This window comes from Harpia harpyja, chromosome 21 (genome assembly GCF_026419915.1).
Source record: "Harpia harpyja isolate bHarHar1 chromosome 21, bHarHar1 primary haplotype, whole genome shotgun sequence".
NCBI classification, from domain to species: domain Eukaryota; kingdom Metazoa; phylum Chordata; class Aves; order Accipitriformes; family Accipitridae; genus Harpia; species Harpia harpyja.
In genome coordinates this window covers 15,511,522-15,530,855 of record NC_068960.1, presented here as the reverse complement: position 1 = coordinate 15,530,855, position 19,334 = coordinate 15,511,522, and the positions used below count along the sequence as shown (strand labels likewise).

The 19,334-nt window shown below is 37.8% G+C and overlaps 1 protein-coding gene across 19 annotated transcripts in view; it reads left to right on the top strand.

The window, feature by feature from the left end:
* The window catches only part of RBFOX1 (RNA binding fox-1 homolog 1), a 1,377,247-nt gene that overhangs the window by 932,104 nt on the left and 425,809 nt on the right, over window positions 1-19,334 (top strand). The gene's annotated exons all lie outside the window — the stretch shown is intronic.

The following is a 19,334-nucleotide window of genomic DNA, read 5'->3' as shown; positions in this document are numbered from 1 at the left end:
GGAAAAGAAATCCATCAGGAAATACTAAACACAAAAATGTACCAAGAAGTTTCAAAACCACAAACTATTGGAGACTGGGAGAGCATTCAGGGGAACTTATTCCTCCTTTGCCCTACAAATCAGGAAATCTAAAACTAGGCACAGTTCAAAGAGAAGAAATGTGAAAGAAGGTTTCCTTTAAATGGAAGACTTATCTCAGTTGGTACTCCAGTAATTATGAAATGACTACCTGAGGGGAAAAAAAAAAAAGCAGATGGAATGAAGCTATTGTCCTAAAAGTGATATTAAAAAAAACTCAGACTAATTATTTTTGATATGAAGCTATCTGCTTTAGTCATTTACCTACCCAACCTGCAGTAACAGCTATATGAATTAGTAGTAACCTAATTATCATCATTAAGCAGGTGTATCCAGTGTGTTTTTTCTTGTGTTGGATTTTTTCTGTTTTCAAATCTTCATGGCATCCAGAAGTAAAATGTAAAAAAGGTAGACAACAATTAGGTATACCTAGAAAAATACCAGAAAAAAAATATTTGGAATAATCATCTCCTTGCAGTGCAAAGTCAGCAGTTTTTGCAAACTTTTAAAATAAGATTATAAAAGATGAAACAGAAAAGCTTGCTTCAGCTTTTAAGAAAGATGTAAGCAATTTTAAACTGTACTTTTTCCTGACGGAGAGTTTGAAAAGATTTCTAATGAATTAAAGTATAATAAAAGTATTTGCTGGATGATAACATGTTTTTCCTAATAATTTCTTAATTTCTAGAATGCTTAATTGTGGATCTTGGGGGTGTGAGGTTAAGGCAGTATATTTCCATGTTGACAGTATGCACCGTATTCCTTTTTTCAGTGGGTTTTTTTAGGTAAAAGATGTTTTTTTCTTTCTTTCCTCCTCCAAATTTTTGAGAAATCAGAAGGCTGTTTGTGTATTAATTTAGAGTGTACAAGCTGTATTCATGTCAGTAAAAACTTACTCAACCACTCTGAATGAGGAAATATAATCTGCTTTGAGATAAATCTCCTTTCAGTTAGTCCTGAAAGAAATGCAAATCCCCAAGTCAAAAATTTTTCAAGTTCACGCAGGGAACAACAAATCAGTCCCCTAAATAGAAAGATACTTCTCCCCCCCCCCCCCCCCCATCTCGTAAGTGGGAGAAGGACAGAGACGTCCATTCACGTTTTAGTTTGTATTGCTCTGAACATTCTCATTCATCTGAATGTAATCCACGCACCTACCCAATCCTGATGGGACAATGGAGAGCATTTATGAGAGTAATGTCCATGAAATTGTTTGTTTTTAAGAGATGAATGAGGAAGAGATCATGCCTTTCAAACAGTGCCAAAAAAACCCCAACAGCAACAACAACAAAACTCCTCCAAAACCCACTGAGTTTCAGTTGGAATAATCAGTAGCTGCCCCTTTGGCTGCAGGTTATGCTCTAAGGAAGCTCTGGCACAAGGTGAATCAAGAAGGTGGCTGACTCTCTTATAAAGTTGTGGATTCAAAAGATAAATACCATCTGGTTAAACATCTCCTGAAAAGGAAATGGTACGAATTCCAAAGTGAATTTCTGGGAAATAGCTTTAAGTTAGTGAAATAGTCACCAGTATAAATGGCAATGGTTCAGACTTTCTTCTCCAGTTAGAAAGACGAGACTCCATTCAAGTTAACCTTGTAAACTTGAAGGGTTATTGGTTATAAAATGAATGGTTAAGTTTTCTCCGTTTTTTTTTTTTTCTGCTGAAAGTGTAATTGATGTTACCAATTAAAACTAGAAAGTAGCTTTAGTCAAAGAGAAAAAATGTGTGTTAAAGAAATGCAAATCCCTTATAAAACACTTGAAGTGGGGTTTTTTTGGTTTTTTGGTTTTTGTTTTTTTTTTTTTTCTAGAGTTTACTAGCTTCACTGCATTACAGAATGATGACCTCTTCGTACCTATAACCTTTTTTCCCACAGTTGAAAAGATTCCTGTATGCATTGTGACTGTTTTCATCGTAATATATTATAGGTCACAGGAGAACCTGTGAAGTACCACAGCCTTTCCCACTCCGTTTAGGTAATAAAGCAATAGCTCTTGCCCCTAAACAAAAAAAAATAATATGTATAATAGAAATAAAAAAGCGGGTAAAGGGTGTGGTCCTTTCAAACCTTAAATACATGAAACCATACAAATACATTAGGAATGGGAGCAAAATGTGTGAAATAAATCATTGGGAATCCAAATTAAGGAGAGCATCCAGAGACAGGGCTATGGCAGAGTTTGCTGCCCATCTGAAACCTCTGTGTTGAGTCTGTTCAGTCTTTCCCACAGCTTCATTATTTCTTCTCTTTCTGCCTGCAATTGCTCACATGCACTCCTCTCCTCCTCCTCAGTGTCTGCAAAAACTGTAACCATACCCCAAAGACAATGGTTTTCATCATGCTTTCACAGTAAACAAGCTCAAATAGACAATACAACATAATCTAAATTAGAATTTGTTAACCAGAAAATTATAAATGATATTAATTTTAGAATGGACAAAAAGACTTTCTAATTAGTTCATTACTTCAAAAATTAAATACATGTAGTAGTACACAGAGCTTTTCTGATAGACTATGTTTTTGCAGTTGCAGCAAAGTAATCCAGTTAAGTCTTGGATGTTATTTTTTTTTCCTCTCACTTCCCAAGTTAGCCTACCACATTACTAATCTGTGCATGTATTAATTTTAGTTATTACTGTTACAAATATAATTTTGATTGCAAATGATGTATTGTTTGGTATACTTATTGATAGCTTCTGAATGCATTGCATGCTTAGGATTTATGAAGCATTTAATATGTTTTTTTGTTGACATTTCTAAGTCCTCAGTTTCACAGTTACATGTTAGGGACTTGGTTTATGTATTTCAATAGTGTATCCTTAAAAATGAAACATAGCCTAATTTCAGAGTTCTCTGTGTATCTTCTTTCTACAAAAAATGGATAGCTTCATCCTGTCTTACTTCTCTGGAGACAAAACCAAATCCTAGCAATTTGGTAATAGGAGGATGTGCAAGTTAAAAGGCAAGATATCAACGTGAGTGAAAGATCTTACTTTGAAGTCCATATCTGTAAATGAGAACCCTCGTTAATGTTTCTTTCCAATCCTAATTTCACTCTCCATAGCGAGGCACCAGGGGTATTTGAACATATGGAAAGCTTGAGCTTAATTGTTCAGATTCTGTTCAACCATTCCAACTCTTCACAGTGATTTGCGCTATTTAGCATTTGTGTGCATTAGGTAATATATTTAGTGTTTCCCGTTTCAATCCAATTTATGTATGTTTGGCTGCAGACCAGAGCTGTGGGCACACAGTATGGAATTGTCATAAATCTGCCTATGCTGACTATAAGTGCTATATTGCTACAGTTGATAGCATGCTTGCATGAACATTTCGGAATGCTTGTGGAGCAATACCGCCTATTCCCAGCAAATCTCCTAGGGACTAAATTAATGTATCTCATATTGTATTGATTGTAGCCAATAAGTGCCTAAATGATTTGATGCGAGGCAGAGGGATTATGAAGGGAAGAGGGAAGAGGCAGCTTGAAAGAAATATGCGGTTTAATTACAGGATGAATTTCGCCAATCTACCTCCCCCTAGGAATTTAACAAATAGGCCTAAGTGCACTTAGCTGTTCTTGACATCTGTTGAAATGATATCTGCCCGTGATGAGGGAATCATGGGAATTGGTCTAAGGGTATTGTCAGGATCAGTGAGCCACAGGAAACTACTTTTCTGTCTGCAAAATCAGATGGAAGAAAAGCCTACATTAGCAGTTTTAGGTTAAGCTGTAACGATTACAATTTCCATAACAGAATTCTGCTTTCTGATTTAATGACACTGGCTCTGTCTTTAGAAAAACGTTAAGCAAGAATTAAAAATGGTGTCAAAACATAAGCAATGAAATACAAATTTAAGCTGGAATCAAAAACTATTCATGTTGCTGCTGTTGGTGGAAACTATATATGCCTTTTGAGAGAAACATCCAGGTTTATACCTTTTTTATGATGTGGTATGACATGTTATGAAACTCAGAATCTCTTAGGTAAACAGTGGAGATAGCATAAAACCCAGGGAACACAAAAGCTGGAGCTTCAGCTTAAATCCTATAGGAAGACAAGCATGGTGAAGACTGATGTTGTGTATTTGCTCGTTTTGATTACATCTATAATTCAGAAGGAAGTATAGATTACTTAATGCTTTCTACTGCATTTTATAGTATTTATACTATACCGCTGCAAAAGAAAACCTGGCAATGCCTTTAAAGTCCTAAGAGGCTTAAGTTTCTTTGCATTATTTGAAAGCTGTGTTTTCCTGTGCTTGGAGCGTTTATGTGTATTACCTCATAAATTACTTTTAAGTCATTTCCTTTGAAAAAGTGATAAACATTTATTTCAGGAGGTAGAAACAGAAGGTGAGACTGTATCCTATTATCTAAGCTGCATGCATTGTCACTGACTGCATGTGTGTGCATTCTGACTATGCATTTTGCCTATGCATGGACTAAAAAACCCACAAGATTCGGCCTGGGGAGGGTTGTTTCTTTTATATATAATGCAAATTCTGCCTGCAGTGTTCTTTTCCTATGATTTCCGTAGACAATTTGAAAGCAAAAATATTTGGTTAATTTATTCTACTGTAAAAGACAAATTAGGATTTATGGCTATAGGAAATGTTTATTGCTAGTTTTGTTTACAAATACAGTAATTGAGGATGGAATTTCAATTTGTGTAACTGTGCAACATTTTCTGGGAAATGACTGTTTGAATTCACATCCATCTAAATTCCTGATGCACTGCACTATTTTACTGATTTCTCAAAGACTGCAATGATGTTAAGTGGGCAAGCACATGACAAAGATGATAAATCACAGCAAAGCTAAAAATTTAGTATTTGGAGTTTTTTCCTGCTGTAATCCTGAAAACATACATATAAATATGTTTGCATAAGTGATACGCAAAAATACAGAGAGCAAGAGAGAGGAAGAGATACCCTTTAGCATTCACACTGTTTTCAAAGACCACCTTAAAAACAGTGATTTGCATGTCTGAATTACAAAGAGTGCTTGGCCTCTCAATGTTCTCACTGAGATTTTTGATAAAGTTTTGCTGCTCTATGCAAGTATATGTAAGGAGATCTATGCAGTACCAATAGGTGTAGCCATAGTTTCTTTCCAAAGGAATTAGTTAAGAAAATGAAAAAGATTCTGTTTGAAAGTCTAACAAGACTACAATAGGCTACACTAATGTCAAACCCAAAACATTTTAGTATAAATTTTGCCCAGCATTGACTAAGTCATTTGGTGAATATATAGAAAAAAGAAAGCAGCTGATTTTTGTCTTGAAGATACGAAAAACAAAGGATAAGAAACTTGGGAGAAAGCACCTCAGTCTTAAAAGGTAGCGCTTTTTTTTAATAGCGGAGATGTTTTCCTCTAACAATGGTCTCTTAGTTAACATTAAAAAATTCATTTTTAATTGCAAAATTTGGGATTGCTCTCCAATTTCCCGTGTAATATAATGGAATGTAAATTAAAAGCCAAGATATCTGAGATAAGAAAAATTCTTCTTTACAAACACACTATCATTATTACTTGATTTTTAGGAATGTCTTTATTTGGCATCTCGTTGCTCAGTTTCCTGAAACTGAAAAGTAACATGACTTTCTCTGTAAATCTTCTGGTAATAGGATTAAATAGAATGTTAATTTGTTTCCCCTTGCAGCTATAAATAGTGTAGTCTTTTTAACAGAAAGAAAATAGGATTTTTTTTCTCCCTAAGCACCCAATGTAATAAATTGTAATATACGTATAATTATCAGGGTTTTTTTCACTTTTACATGAATATGAGCTATCTGCCATAGTGTGCCATACCTTAAAGCAGCTTCAAAACAACTGTGATGTAATATATGCTCATCTAGGCTAAAATTTTAAGTGTGTTCAGATCTTGCACCCATAATTAGACATGTAAATATAATGGCCTGATTTTTGAAAGATGCGAGCACATTTAGGTACAGCAACTTGCTAAGATTTGCTGTGCTCTGCATTTCTGAAAATGAGGCCATATATGTAGGTAGCCTAAATATAGATCCATGAACTAATTTAAGACTTAAATAGACTTTAAATTATTGGGCATGTTTCTCAGTTCATATTATTCTTAAAGGAGAAAACCAATGATTCCTGGCAGTGATCCTTGTCTGATTAGCACTGATGACAAAGCACCCACACTTCAGTGGGAAAGGATTGCTCCTTGTTTTTAAAAGGATTTTTGAAAGTTTCTATAACAGTTCAGTGTTGTATTATATTATCCCAGTTTAAGGCACAAGCTCTGTCTTTTATATTCCAAATTTACTGGAAATATAATGGAAAATTGTTTAGGTAGAGCACTTTCAGTGGAACTGAATTATGTATGGATAATCTAAAATGCCTGCTCTCTTCAAAGCTGGTATGTTTAAGGAAACACATTACTTGCTTTGAATAAAACACAGTTTATGTTTAACAGAGCATTTATGACTGTCAAACAGTGTGTTTCTTTTTCTTCTTTTATTGGTGGTATTTTCAGGGCTTACCAGAAAACTGTTTCAGAGGTTGTTTTGCTTTTCTAATGGAGAAATTTTAATTATTTTAGTTATCAGTGTTTTTTGTCTGTAGATTTAGATTCCTCAAGACAAAAAAAAAAAAGGTATTTTAAAATGTGGTATCACTGTTGCAAAGTCACAGTGTAATTGTCCTTGCTAATACCTTGTAATTGTCACCAGTACTGGTATTGGCAACTAGATGAGAGTGATGAAAAAAAGCAATTATTCATCCTTTAATGAGGGCATTCTGTGTAATGTGCACACCAGTCCAGAAAGTCCACACTCTAGTCTGAATGTATTCATTATAATTCTTTACCCTTTGTCCAAGTTTCAGTGCATTCATTTTCTTATATTTAAATTTGGCATCTTTTGTTAATTGAGGCTTCTCATAATGCACATCAGGCTAGGATGCAAATGAATGAAAATGGAACTATAATAGTGCACTAGGATTAACATTGCTTCTTTCAAGTTTTGGGGTTTGGGGGGGGGGTTGTTGCGTGGTTTTTGTTCTGTTTTTTGTTTTGTTTTGTTGGGGTTTTTTTCAAACACACATAAATTATTTTTTGGTGGACATAAAAAAAAAAAAATAGTCATTCATGGATCTGGGTACATTCTGTAGTAGCCAGAGAAACGACTTTTAAAAAAAAAAAATAATAATTCAGAAGTTGTACAACATTGTACTTTTGTTTATAGGCTGTGTTTTATTAGAAAATGACAGTAACTCAATATTGTTCCCTGTAGAGAAGACTTGCAAATATGGATAATTATGCTTGTGACACAGGGTAACAGAAGAGTGGTATTGAGCAAATATTGGGGCTCTCTATTTTTTCCCAATGTCCCATCATTTCATTCTCCCTCCCACAGTGGAGAGACTTTTTTCTGCACACTTATCTACCCTTTGGAAGAAGTTTTCAAAAATTATTAGAAGCATCACAGTGCTAGCAAAATAATAACAATCACGTTATTAACATATGTCCACATTTCATGAACATGCTGGCATGTCTGAACAAGGAATGAAAATGGCTGCAGTCCTGTGAAATCTCTGCATTTCCTTCGAAGCTCAGTGTTTTAAAGAGCAAAATTCAGCTATCAGACTGGTTGTTACTGAGCCAACCAAGAGTGTGGTTATAAAAAAAAAATTCTTTCCAATGATGAATTTAGTGACTTTCTTGCTCCCTCCTTTTTTCATGTGACATGAGTAATTCATAAACACTTTGTGGTTTAGGCAGCAAGGTGGGAGCAGAAGTATCTAAAAAAAGCCCCAAGAAAATCTGTAGCCAGAATGACAAATCCTCAGGCACAGCTATAAAACTTACAGATCAGTAGCACAGAGCCATAAGAATATATTGACTGTGGCCCAAACTCATCAGAAAATTGATCAATCCAGCTGACTTGCATTAATTGTGAAATAGAAAGAACGATGCGATCAATGATAGGCATGAAAGTGCAGCGGTAATGATGCCACATCTAGCTAATCCAATAATGGAGAACCTGATGTATAGCATATTGGAATTCCACTGTTCGGGCCCCTGTCACAATAAAGTATATCCTGCAATTATGGGGAAAAATTGAGCAGGCAGCAGTTGAGCCAGCCTAATCGGCCAGTGCCACAGTAGTTTTCCTGATTAAACACTACTTTAAGTGGCACTCAAACATTGCAACTTGTCTGCATTATAAAAAATAATCCTTAAATTAATGTGAAACTTTGTATTTTAATCAAAGCAAACTATGAATATTAAGATGTGTGCAAGATATCTAGTTAACTGTGAACATTTTAACAATTTATAAACTGGTCTCTCGCTGTTGGCTATGAGGAGAAAGGACCATATGTTGAATTGAGAGCCACCAGTTTCCTGTGCTGAAAATCAATTAGGCTTTATACAGGCTTAAAGACCTGATGGGAAAAATAATATACTTAACAGACCCTTAGAGAATTCAAATTTAGTTAACTTCTGTAAATGTTTGCCTATGGTTGCTAATTTTAGTCTGCTCAGTGTTACATGTTGGTTGGGGGAAGAATAGATTTTTAGAAAATAGTAATATAAGTACAACCAGACCTGCAGCTAAAGTTAGGAATCTGTGGTCACCTACCTATTATAAAAACAACCACAATCGTCTCTAAAATGTAGCATTTGTCACATTAATAAGAAGTGAAAGACTTTTAGTTCCTTAGATACTTAATTGTTGTTATTATATTTACATATGCGAGCCTACCCGCTGTCATGCTGACCCGACTCTGCTGTTGGCTTGACCTTTTGTTTTAAGACACAGCTTTGTGTGGAGGATGCTACAAGCCTGCCCTGACCAAGCAGGAGAACCTCGGAGGTTCCTGCTCAATCTTCAGCCCTGCCCTCTCCCTGGGGCCGAAAGATCCAAGGAGCTTGGTTCTTTCTGCTGGGTTTGAAAGGGAGCATTCAGAGGAACAGTGGAGCCGTGACTCTGTTTATTTCACCTTATCCCTCGTCAACAGTGTTTCTCAATTATTATTTTTTTTGTGGGAAGATAAATGACTGCTCTCACAGCTGCTCGACATTCAGGGAGTACGAGGACTGTTGTTTGTGTGTGGGTTTGAGCAATTACAGAAAGGGAAATGGATGGCTGCCTAACCACCGAGGAAGCACCTAAACCAATCTGTAGATCATTCTGCTTTGCCTTCTGGAAATTATTGACTGCTTTAATTCCAGTACTGGATGGGTATTTTTATGTTTCAACTATATAAATTTACCACTTTTCAGATACAAATGTTTGTATAAATTGGACTGAGGTTTTGACACTACATAGTTCTTGAGACTCTTCAATAGAACTTGGCACCATTTCTACATGCAAATGTAGAGTTTTTTTCATGAACAAAATAACTTTGCTACTCTTGCTTTGCTTGCTTTCTTTAAATATGTTGCTGAGGCAGAGAAGCTTGGGGACAATTATTTAAGCAAATAGCAAGCAAACAAAAAGATCCAATTCCTATGTGTTAAAGTATACTGTTTACAACTCCTGTGACAGATTAAGAGCTTTGTACGTCTTGGTTAAGCATCTTTGATTCTGGAGCAGTCAGCTCCAGAAGCTGGATGGGCATGTGTGACCAGTAATTGTCCAGCCATCTCACTTTAATGCCCTAGTGCAGAAAAGCCAACACTTCAAGACTTCAGCTCACATCTTCTATTTCCTTTTCAATGCAGTATAATTTTGCTCAGTATTGTAAGGAAATTATCAGCCAGTATTTGCACAGGGCTTTTCTTTTTCCCCTCTAAAGTTGATTACACCTGGGGGGAATAAAATGTCAAAAGACACAAGATTCCTCATATGGTTATAATGGGAATACAGGGATGAAACTGAGGAGGTAATTTATCCTAAAGCTTCTAAAATTTCAAAGTGTTTGTTTTCAATATAAAAATGTAATTTTAAAACTAGATTAATAAGTCCTGAAATTGGTTTCAGGCTGCTTAAGTGAGCCGACAGCAAAGGCTGTATCTTCTTGTTTCTCTGTAAGAAGAAAATAGAATTAATGTTCTTCAGATTTTTCCTTTAAAAATACTACAGTAAAACCAAAACATAAGAAAAGGTGACCAAGCTGTGAATGTAATACTACCATACTAGATTTTAATAGCATCTGTTTCTGTGAGAAATGCATGGTATGGTGTATATTTTCTAAACATATTTTTGATTGCATGAAGTGATAACAGTTAGCTTTACACCTCCCACCATAAAAGTAGTAATAAAAGAAAAGGAGAGTTCAAACTCTGTGATGGTAAGTAATTGCTGTGGAACAAACCCTTGCCTTCCCTGAGTCTTTGTTCAACTCTTTTTGCCACTAGGGAATTATTTTAATACATGAAAACTGTATTCAAGTTATGCTGTAGCAGTAAATGAGATCTACTTACTTCTTTCCAGGACAATTAATTTCAAGCCAGCCTATGTTAAAGAAAGCACTGAGCAGTGTGTTTTATAATTGCTGGAAAGCTGCACATGCAATATTAGAAGAGAAATATTGGGTTTCTTTTCAAGTTTTGAGTAATCCCAATAGACTTGCAAGCTGCTATGAATAATTCTGTAAAGTCTAAGTGAAAGATTTCAGATATTTCCCCCCCTCTCTTCTAGATTACTGCAGTTATTTGAGGCAAAAAGTCAAAACACCTCAACATTAAGGAAAATGAAGACACTTTCTTTTAGGACTGAAGTAGTAATGGATAGCCTAAAGGCATCAACCTACACCAACAAACTGACTGCAGCAATGTTTGGTGGGGTTTTTGTTTTGGTTTGGTTTTTTAATGCATTTTCTCTATCGAAGTTGCTAGATGCCACCCATCATCTGCAAAGTTAACAACACAGTATCTTCCTAACAGAAGAACTTAGGCAAATTTTTAACTTTGCTGTAGGTAGTTTAATATAATTAAATAGGTGTGTATACCTTTGTAGACCATTCCTTAATACTGGAATGGTCTTATTTGTGGTACCTCAGTCTGAAGTATCTTAAAGTCTGTGTTTATATGCCTTTTTTTTTTTTTTTTTTTTTAATTTTTCACATATAGCTAAAACAGTGCACAGAAAACAGGACTGGGGAGGTGAACAAACATGCTTGGAAACTGCTTCTTCCATGGGAATCTGGTTGTTCCATGGAACTACACTGACAAGATATTGTTGTTTCTCCTTGCCTTTGGTAATTTCTATGTTGTGCTCTTGAAATAAAACTTGTAAGACAGATGGTGACCCTAGAAGGTCTTACAGACTTGCAAGTACTTGAAAAGAAGGTGTTAATGTTTTTCTCAAGGAAAAGAGAGAGGAATTTTACCCTCCCCCAAAGTATTGTTTTATATGTAATTAGCAGAGGCAAAATCATTCAAATACAGAAATCAGTGAGCTAATTGAGATAGTCTAGCAATGAGGGACTCTACTGGGATCAATTAACATGATCTAGATATTAAAGGGAAAGCAGAATATTTCCTCTTTTTTTCCCTCCTATGATTTGCAGCATATGTCACTTAAATACAGACCCTTGAAAGCAACAAAAAAAAGGGGATTTTTTTTTTTTTAATATTTCCAGAGCAATAAAAGTCATCAAAATGATCTTCCGTTATGCTGACAACATGCTTGTTTCTTTTACAGTCTAGACGAGGTGACACATACATCTGGGTACCATTGGGAAGGATTGTTGACTGGTGGTCCAATTTTTTTGCTGTTTAACAGCAGAATTGCTCTCATTTTGAAACTTGGGCTCTGATTCTTAATATCAGTACATGGTGTTATATATTTATGGGGGTTCTGTACTATTTATTCCTGTTGTGGGATGTCCTTAGAACTGAATATAAGTGGTTAAGGTATCTTTTTTTGCTGGTATTGTATATCACGGTCCTCATGGCGGACTTCAACCACCCCAACATCTGTTGGAGGGGCAACACAGTGGGGCATAAGCAATCCAGGAGGTTCCTGGAATGCATTGATGACAACTTCCTTCTCCAAGTGAAAAGAGGAGCCAATGAGGAGAGGTGCTAGGCTGGACCTTTTTCTCACCAACAAGGAGGGGCTGGTGGGGAATGGGAAGCTCAAGGGCAGCCTTGTCTGCAGTGACCATGAAATGGTGGAGTTCAAGATCCTTAGGGCAGCCAGGAGGGTGCACAGCAAGCTCGCTACCCTGGACTTCAGGAGAGCAGATTTTGGCCTCTTCAGGGATCTGCTTGGTAGAGTACCATGGGATTACAGCGCTGGAGGGAAGAGGGGCCCAAGAAAGCTGCTTAATATTCAAGGGTCACCTCCTCCAAGCTCAGGAGCAATGCATCCCAGCAAAGAGGAAGTCAGGCACAAATGCCAGGAGGCCTGCATGGATGAACAAGGAGCTCCTGGACAAACTCAAACACAAAAAGGAAGCCTATAGAGGGTGGAAGCAAGGACAGGCAGCCTGGAGGAACACAGAGAAATTGTCCGAGCAGCCAGGGATCAGGTTAGGAAAGCCAAAGCCCTGATGGAATTAGATCTGGCCAGAGACATCAAATGCAACAAGAAAAGCTTCTATAGGTATGTCAGTGATAAAAGGAAGACTAGGGAAAATGTGGGCCCTCTCCAGAAGGAAACAGGAGACCTGGTTACCGGGGACATGGAGAGGGCAGAGGTACTCAGTGACTTTTTTGCCTCAGTCTTCACTGGCAAGTGCTCCAGCCACACTGCCCAAGTCACAGAAGGCAAAGGCAGGGACTGGGAGAATGAAGAACCGCTCATCGTAGGAGAAGATCAGGTTCAAGACCATCTAAGGAACATGAAGGTGCACAAGTCCATGGGACCTGATGAAATGCATCCCGCGGGTCCTGAGGGAACTGGCGGATGAAGTGGCTAAGCCACTATCCATCATGTTTGAGAAGTTGTGGCAGTCTGGGGAAGTCCCCTGTGACTGGAAAAGGGGAAACATAACCCCCATTTTTAAGAAGGGAAAAAAGGAAGACCCAGGGAACTACAGACCACCCAGTCTCACCTCTGTGCCCGGTGAGATCATGGAGCAGATCCTCCTGGAAACTATGTTAGGGCACATGGAAGGTAAGGAGGTGACTGGTGACAGCCACCATGGCTTCACTAAGGACAAATTGTGCCTGGCAAATTTGGTGGCCTTCTGCAACGGGGTTACAGCTTTGGTGGATAAGGGAAGAGCAACTGACACCATCTACCTGGACTTGTGCAAAGCCTTTGACACTGTCTCACACAACATCCTTGTCTCTAAATTGGAGAGACATGGATGGACCACTCGGTGGATAAGGAACTGGCTGGCTGGTCGCACTCAGAGTTGCAGTCAATGGCTCAATGTCCAAGTGGAGACCAGTGATGTACGGTGTTCCTCAGAGGTCAGTATTGGGACTGGCACTGTTTAACATCTTTGGTGACATGGACAGGGGGACTGAGTGCACCCTCAGCAAGTTTGCTGACAACACAAACTGTGTGGTGCAGTTGACGTGCTGGAGGGAAGGGATGTCATCCAGAGGGACCTTGATGGGCTTGAGAGGTGGGGCTGTGCAAACCTCATGAATTTCAACAAGGCCAAGTCCAAGGTCCTACATGTGGGTCGGGGCAATCCCAGGCACAAATACAGGCTGGGTGATGAGTGGATTGAGAGCAGCCCTGAGGAGAAGGACTTTGAGGTGTTGGTTGACAAGAAGCTCAGCATGACCCAGCAATGTGTACTTGCAGCCCAGAAAGCCAACTGTATCCTGGGCTGCATCACAAGAAGCACGACCAGCAGGTCCAGGGAGGTGATTCTGCCCCTCTACTCTGCTCTTGTGGGACTCCACCTGCAGTACTGCATTCAGCTCTGGGCCTCCCAGCATAAGAAGGACACAGACCTGTTGGAGCGGGTACAGAGGAGGGCCACAAAGATGATCGGGGGCTGGAGCACCTCTCCTATGAAGACAGGCTGAGAGAGTTGGGGTTGTTCAGCCTGGAGAAGAGGAGGCTCCAGGGAGACCTTACAGCAGCCTGCCAGTACCGAAAGGGGGCCTGCAGGAAAGCTGGAGAGGGACTTTTTACAAGGGCCTGCAGTGATAGGACAAGGGGTAATGGCTTTAAACTTAAAGAGGGTAGATTTAGATTAGATGTAAGGAAGAAGTTCTTACTGTGAGGGTGGTGAGGCAGTGGAACAGGTTGCCCAGAGAAGTTGTGGATGCCCCATCCCTGGCAGTGTTCAGGGCCAGGTTGGATGGGGCTTTGAGCAACCTGGTCTAGTGGAAGATGTCCCTGCCCATGGCAGGGCGGGTGGAACTAGATGGTCTTTAAGGTCCCTTCCAACCCAAACCATTCTATGATCATAACACTGTATTACAACACATATATGTGACTACGTTTTACTGGTGGTCACGGGACAAACTTTCAGCTTTTTAAAATTTGTACAGTAAAAACTGGGAAATAATGTCAAAATTGTCAACAATAATATATTAATATTTTAAATGTTCTGAATTCTTTTTTCCACTTAATTGAAGTTATGCGCATGGCATTTCTCAAATGACCCAGAAGTGGACTTCTAAAGCATGTAAGTGAGCTAGTATGTAAGTCTATAAATTCAATTCACTGGTATGCATCAGCAATGATGATTACTCAAGTGCTGAGAATGGACTAGACTGCTATTTAATGTGCAAGTTGAGAGTGCTCATTAAGGGAGAAAAGGTGAAACTTCAAGCACCTAGTACTAGGCTTAAAATCATTCCAGCTCCACTAGAACGCAGTATTTTCTATTCCACATAAAATCAGTTTAGTTCTTGGTGGAAGTGACACGATGCTAACACTTCATTCAGGAAAACATTTACTACTTTTAGGAAGATTTTTATCCTGATCAAAGTTGAGGTTTTCTAGCTTAGTAAGAGTTGACTACCAAAGCTAAGTAGGAAGGGGAATTTCTAGCTTGTCTGGCAAAGCATTATTGATGTGTTCCTCGTTGCCTCTAACCAAGAGAGAAAAAATAGTTTTTTGAAACTTGGTTATTGGGTGCTACAAGGAGTAAAATGCAGTGAAAATGGAGTGCAATATTCTTTTTTATTTTTAGAAAATAATTCCAGACATCAGAAAGAGACATTATGTAATCTAGTAATGAAGAATAGTTCTTTCCCTGTTCTCTGGGCCCCAGGCATTCAACATTTCTGAAGCTGGAGCATGACATGTACAACAACAATGTATGAAAACTTTAAGAACATTTTTTTCTAATACCCACATAACTGGTGAACTTACTTTCTTTTCAGAAAGAAAAGATTATTGATATATTTCTTACATAACTGGTTTAGAACTGTCAAATAAAACCAAAAGTGACTCTCATCCTTCTTCCTCACTCTCCCTTACCCCTGTGAAATGCCAAATTTGTGTGTCGTACTTCTCATGCAGATGGATATTTAGATAATGATAGTAAAGCTATTTAAAATGCCAAATAATTCATTCTTTGGTTTATTTCGTGTTTCACTCAATCCATTTTCCATTATAATGCTTATGGACTTGGATTTTCACCCTCCACCCCCATTTTGCTTATACTTTTGACTTGCTTTGAGAAAAATCTTTTCTTTTTTTAACTTTTTCTTTCTTTTCTTTTTTTAACTTTTTCTTTCTTTTCTTTTTTTTTTTTCCCCCCCTCCTAAAGACAGATGGTGGCAACACTGTTCTCTCTAAATAAAAAAGAAAACAGCTGGTAAGGTGCAAGGCGAGACTAGACCAGCAGTGCGTGTGTGTTTCCAGTGTTGCAAAATCTCCCTTGGTTTTTCAGAGGAGCTGGTATATAAACTAACCATACAGTTATCTCCCCCCAACTGTAACAGTAAAAAAAAAAAAACAAACAACCCCCCCCCCCCCAAAACAAAAAAAACACCAATCCAAAACCCACACAAATAAACTGAATTTATGGCATAGTATAGATTCAGTACCTTTCCATCCTGGCTTCATATTTAAATACAGGCTTGACTTAAGAAAAATTTATTGCAGTCTAATAACTATAAAATACTAAGAGGAAATAAAATCAATGTTGGCCCAAATTTTAGAATGCAAACCACACACACACTATAAAATATGGTAGAATACTGCTTACTCAGTAGACTCAGCTCTAGGAACCAAACAGAACTGAGAATGACTTAAAAAAATATGCAGGAAATTAAAAAATATGTTTAAATAGATGCCTGGAAATTGTTGTTGTCATAAGATCAAGGTATTTTTTTATTCCCTTCAGGTAAAAAGAATTCTCACTATTGATATATATATCCAACTTGGGCAGATGAAAGGTGGTCGATTGGTTGCTTTTTTCCTTCTTCGTAGTGTTCTTAGTCACAAGTCTCCAGGCTGCTAAAGGTACACATATGAATTACAGTGTTTCAGGAATCAAGTGAAAGGCTTTGGAAAAAAAACAAGGCATCTGCATGATGTATTTTAAGTGTGGCTTTATTTACTAAAGAATGCTGTACAGTCATTTCAACAAATTATTGAACCTTACTAGAATGCAAAGTGTACACTGAGCAAGAAGTACACTTTTCTTGCCAGTCTACACCTGTAACCTGTCATACTTACACACAGTTGGAAGGTTAGTTTCTAGAAGGAGGTTTCCCCTTTTTTACAAGAGGGCTTTATCTTCATCAAGAATCAGACAGAGGTACAGTGAGAGCTGAGACTGAGGAAAAGGGAAAAAAAACCACAATCATTTTATGGAAAATTCTGATGTTTCAAAACAGATTTTGTCTTTATTTAGAATGAAAGTGATTTTTTTTATAACCCTTTAAAAAATGGACAGAGCTTTACCTTCTGGTTATTCTAGAGCCACAGAATCTCTGTGACCTGGGGTCTCCAGATCTAACGCAGTCCTCTGGCAATGGTGCTCGGCAGCTGCAGGTTCTGGGAGCCTTAGTCAGGTGCCTGGATTGCATTGGAAGGCTCAGCTTCCCGAAAACCTACCACATCAGTGTCTCAGTAACTGAAGGAGAGGGGAATGAGCTTACAGAAAGCTGTCAGAGCACTATTAAGTTAAACACTCTCTGCAGAACTTCCCACTGTTGTTGATCTGGCAAATCTAATGAACAAATGTCTTTATCACCCTGTTCGTAATCAGCTCTAGGCATGCAACAATACCTTTTTAGTTGCCTGTTTGGTCACTTAAATGAGATTTTTGCTGTCTCTGAACCTTTGTGGATTTTGATGGAAGCTCTTGCTGTATGTCACCTGTCTTCAGTTTTGTCTGTACTGCTTGCTGTTAGGAAACAGCAGGCTGTTTCCTTTCTGTGTTCCCCTCCTGCCAGTTGTTTCTAGGCTTTCAGGACTATCCCACGGTCTTCCTAAACTTTAGAAATTCAGAGACCTTCACGCTATGCAGCAGATGCAAGGCAAAGGCTGTATTTTAACTAGAGCTGCTTAGTTCCTGCAAGCTTTACTTCTTTATGTAGTGATGGATGTTAGATACCAGAAATGCCGTAGTTTGGACTTATTCTTCCGTGATTGACTTTACAGTGCAATTGAGCCCAGGTAAGAATTCTTAAGCAAAAGTATCATTTCACAATGGAAATTATTATTTTTAATGGCATGTGCCTGTTTTTGAGGCACATTAGGAATTTTTATCTAAGTAATAAGAGACAACCCTGTCTCAGAATATGCATAATGGAGATGTAAAAGGCCTGAATTCAAGTCTCTAGACACAATTAGAAATCCAACCAATTGCTGTGATATACCGAAAAACTAGATAAGTGATCTCATGCAGAGAAGCATTCCCTACCCTTTTAACTGCTGCTTGTCCTGTCTCAGTAAGTGAGGTAATTGATGTTTTACTCTCAAAATGGATCTCAGCGTTTCAGGTAGTTAGCAGACTAGAATGGCTTTTACATCATAACACTAAAAATCAATTCATCTCGTAAACTAATCTCAGGCTTGAAAACTTGCTAAACCTGAAGACTACCTAGCTTAAAAATAATGAGTTTGTTTGGATCTTGAGTCCACTAGACTAGCTGGTGATTAATCTCATTTAACCACACAGAACATCACAACACTGTTCCTGCTCTTTTAAATTCTCCTGTTCTCATTTCTCCACAAGGGCCATGTACATCAGAGCCTTGAGGAACCCCTAATTATTTCTGTGTGGTGCTTTGTTTATTCCTGTTCAAGTGAAAGTAATTGTTTAGTATCATAGCAGACTGACTAGAAAGGGAGTGGTTTTCAGTTTGAACAACTTGACCCAACACCTCTTTGGTAATGTGCATCCTCTTGCAGTTGTGGAGTTTACATCAGGGCTTTGGTTTTACTTTGCTTCTTGATGGTATATGCAAATAGCATGTCTGGGAGTAAAAGGGAGGAAAAAAAGAAATAATCTGCAGGCCAAAATGACTTTGAGTAATTTTGCATGTTTATCTCATTGCAAAATTTAGTAAAGTAAGTTCTACAAAATCTGTTCGGGTGTAAAAGCAGTAAAGAATTGTTACCAACATTGGGAACCAAGTGAATGAAAAATAGTGAGTTAAATGATAACTTGCTTGAGGCTATGACTATACTGTATTGAATACACAGGCTGCACCACCACACTGTGAGCATTACTCGCATGCAAATGAGGATGAAATGTACCTTTTGAGTTGTGTGTGCTAATTATTATATTACTCATGTATGTTATTATGTGATGTTGAAATTAGTTATTAAAATTGTAATTTGATTTATACTGTGCTGCAGTGAAAACAGAGAGAGAGAAATATCTATGGGTAGGAAAGATGCTTCTCTCTCTCCCTCTCAGTCTCCCTTGTATGTAGAGCTGTACATAGATACATATAAGAAAACTTGTAGATGGAACTCTTTGTCCTTGATGACTTCCAATCTGGGTTAAGATGTGGCAGAAAAGTGAAGATATGTATAGCTATATGAAGAAGAAAAGTGGTTATTTATTGTAAAAAGATATGATATTTAGATCTTTCATGTATATATAGTAAAAGATGTCTATCTGTCTTCTAAACTGACAGGGTTTCAGGTCACAGTTTACTTCACCTCAGGGTAGCTCATCACAAAGTTTTCTAGAGATGTTGGGAGCAGCACTTCCATGCATAAGGATCATATACAATGCATCATTAAAATTATTTCAAAAGGTATAGATATAATAGAATTTTGAAGCTACAATTTCAAGCTTGTTATCATGGAGGTCATTGAAGAACATGACATTTAGCTTGCAAAATGAGCATCGGTGTGCATGCACGTGCACACACATACACAAGTTTAAATGTTTCATTCTACTTTTCCATTTTTAGGACAGTAAGGCTATTGCTGTGGTCTCATT